At 36.3% G+C, this 3,626-nt stretch overlaps 1 pseudogene; it reads right to left on the bottom strand.

The window, feature by feature from the left end:
* LOC107751845 (cytochrome P450 2J6-like) overlaps positions 1-3,626 on the bottom strand; it is a 19,042-nt pseudogene that overhangs the window by 5,294 nt on the left and 10,122 nt on the right.

Here is a 3,626-nt window from a genome sequence, read left to right as displayed (position 1 = left end):
TTTTTGTTTGTGCCATAAAGGATTTTTATAAGAGCTGCTGAGTTTGCCATTGTGAGTGATGATCACATATGCTTTATATCATGCTTGTCAGATTAGAGTCATGAAAACGAGAAGTTGTTAATTTGTCTGAATAATTCTCCTAGGTGACAAATGAGGTGTATGAGATGTAATGATATAGGATGTGAAATCTGAAATTACATACAGCAAGTGAATCAAATATGTAAATGAGTGAGACTCACTCTAAAACACTGAACCTGCCCTCTCATGAAAAATAAAATTCTTGAGCTCTGAGCTGTGGACGGGGTGGAGATGAAGATGTGAATATATACCGGGCTGCTGAGGAGAGAAACATCAGAGGAAAAGAAGAGTGGCTTCCAGCAAGACTGAGTACAAAAACACAGAGACGCAAATCATTATTCAAACTCCATCAGGAAAAAGGACTGAAAACATGTGAGTATTCAACTCCACTCAAGATAATCATTGCATTCAAAAAACTGTTTTTTTTTCTTGCCATTCATCCTCTCACGATCTCTCTTTTCTATTGTTTCAGCTCACACTATGCCTTGTAATAAGTCAGCCATCAACAACTGCTGCAAAGTCGGCCGTTTCCCATCTTTAAGAGTGAAGTCGGACGACTGCAGCAAAGTGAAGTGCTCCGTACCTGTTCACAAGAACCCTTGCAGCTGTGTGACATGCTGTGGCCGTGAGGCTGTTGTCGTGCAGGATGACTGTAAATACAGTGGAGCGTGTGGAAAGCAGGTGTACGGCTGCGTCAAGCCGGTTTGTCAGCACAACCCTTGCAGCAACCTGACATCATGCCATGATCATGCGGTCAAGAGCGTCATCCAGGATGACTGTGAATCCTGGAGACGTGGAAATTAAGAGTTTGTCTCATTCCCTGTCAATAAGTGGAAGTGCGCGTGCTGCACACCGGGTTGTGATCAACTGCCATTGCAACTGACTGACAGAAAGCTGTGATTATGTTGGACTGAGAGGTTTCAGTCCTCAGGTTCTTCTGTCTAGAACTGAAATTAATCTTTTAATGAAGCTGGAAATTGAAACTCGAAGTATAAAGAAATCTCAAATGGAAAATAAAAGCATTAAAAAGAAAACATGAGTGAATGGTTCATTTCTGCAGAAAGATGAAAGACGTCTCTGAAAGAGTGTGGTACTCTGTTTAACACTGGTCTGGACAAAAACACACAAATATATTTGTCCATATCTGTAACTGACAGCTTTGGTTCATGATTAGAAATACTTGAAATACTGTCTATAATCAGATATTTTCAAAGTCCAAATGAATCTTCAAGAGTTAATCAAGCAGACAATTTTTTTTACACCAATTTACATGTCAACAAAGTATGGAAGCTTATTTCCTTCATGGAATAAAAATATGGAAAAGTTTAGTGCAACTTTCTCATAATTTTGATTTCTGATTTTGGAACTCTTGAGTTTGCATTTCACAATTCAGAATTATTTTCCCTCTAATTTTTCCACCACAGAAAGGTAATTGCAACTTTTTTCACAATTCTGACTTTTTTCTTCTCACAGTTACAAGTTTATATCTTGTCACTTTTTTTTCCTCAGAATTGCAAGAAAAAAAGTCTGAATCGTGAGATAAACGCAGAATTGCAAGAAAAAAAAAGTTAGGAAGGTGAGATATTTACCTTCAATTAATTCGTTTTTTCCATAACAAACGGACCTGTACTTGCAGTAAGATAAAAATCTGACCAGAAAGAGCAAAACATTACACTTCAGTTTTACTGATGCATTTTATTTTGTCAAACTAAATGGAAGTTTGTGTTGCTTAAAATTAAAATTAATTATAAATAAGGGATAAAAAAAAGGTATCTTCAACCAACCTGGCAAAATGACCCCATAATAAACGGCAAACAGTCTCTTGTATCACTCTGGCGGCGTTTATTTTGCGACAAGCCTTGCAATAAGCAGGACAAGGACGATTATCAAATAAATACACAGACATAAAATACTGATTTAAGTGAAGGTTATTTTATTATCCGAGACAACCGCAGAGTGCAGGAGATGTGAAACTAGAGCAGCTGTGTAAGAATATGAATGAATTACTCTGGATTAAAAAAAATCCATTAATACATTGGTTGTTCAATAGAAAAAAGATATCTGATTGCATAACGCAGAGTTTGACGGACTCATTTTGATGGCAGTTTCTCAGCTGCCCAGAAAAGACGTTTTTAACCAACCACCTGAGTCGTAAATGCCATGTGACCAATGACTCAGCAGTCATAGGGAAATTATGTCATGACAAAGCTGGTGGCGCCACATCAACATACAAGCACTCAAACCCTTCACAAACAATTATTCTGAGGTGTGAAGCCAAAGACTGCAGAAAATAAAAGTCCAATTCATGCTTTTAAAGTCCCCATACAGGTATATCATCTACTAATATGATTAAATATGTGATTTATGTTATAAGGTATCCGAATATATAGCTACTATTGGTTGCCATCAAGGCAGAAAGATGCTTTGCATCCTAAACAGCCATTTGACTGGCTGACTGATCGATTGTACAGCAATTCAGCTGCCTTTAATTTCAGACACAACTAACATTCTCCAAATTAATTATGCAGGATATATTATCAATCATGGGCAAAGAAAATAAACCTTGTGTATTAAACGAAAATAAAATGCCATTGCCATATCTTTCATACTATGTGCGTTTTATGTTACCAAAAAGAAACAAATGTTTATTTATGCTTCAGCAGTGTGGAGATTCTTTTATTTTAGATTTCAATCGTGTGGCACTATCGAGGCACAGCACGAATGTGGAAGGGTTCAGGAGCAGAAGCAATGGCAACTGTCCTTTTGAGACTCAGTGTTTCTCCCTCAGGTGGCAGGAAGGTAAAATGCTGCATCAGAGAGATAAAGAAGAGGAAGAGCTCCATACGAGCGAGCTGCTCACCTGGACACATCCTCTTACCTGGAAATCAGGGTCTGCATCAGTAAACCTGTTCACTATTTGACTGAGTAAACGAGTGTATGCTAAAATTAGACGTTTTAATCGTTTATATATACTGCAATTCAAAAGTCTGGGGTCAGTAAGATATTATTGAAAGAAATTAATACTTCCATTCAGCAAGGATGCATTAAATTGTGCATTAACAGTGACACTAAAGACAATTATAATGTTACAAAAGATGTCTTACTCAAATAAATGTTGTTCTTTAGAATTTTAAAATCACCAAAGAATCATTTGAAAATAGTTTTAAATTGTAATAATATTTCACAATATTACTGTTTTTACTGTATTTCAATAAATGCAGTCTTGGTGAGCATAAGATAATAATAAAATAAATAAATAAAAACAATTACCAAACGCAACCTTTTAAACGGTAGTGTATGTTTGTGTGAATATATTTGTTTTAGTTCCTCATCATGACCTACCTATTGAAAATGGAATGAAATTTTCTCTCTTCAAAAATTTGCCATTTTCATCCAGAAAGTGAGCAGGATTGAATTCATACGGAGTGCGATATTCATTCTTGTCCTCCAGGATTGGCTTCAGCATTGGCAGCACCATCATACCCTGCCATAGGACAAAACATAAGAATTAAACAAAAGGTTTGTTTACTGAAAGAATATATATATAT

Source organism: Sinocyclocheilus rhinocerous, unplaced genomic scaffold (genome assembly GCF_001515625.1).
Source record: "Sinocyclocheilus rhinocerous isolate Xijiao unplaced genomic scaffold, SAMN03320098_v1.1 scaffold2126, whole genome shotgun sequence".
NCBI classification, from domain to species: Eukaryota; Metazoa; Chordata; class Actinopteri; order Cypriniformes; family Cyprinidae; genus Sinocyclocheilus; species Sinocyclocheilus rhinocerous.
This window is presented reverse-complemented; position numbering and strand designations above follow the sequence as displayed.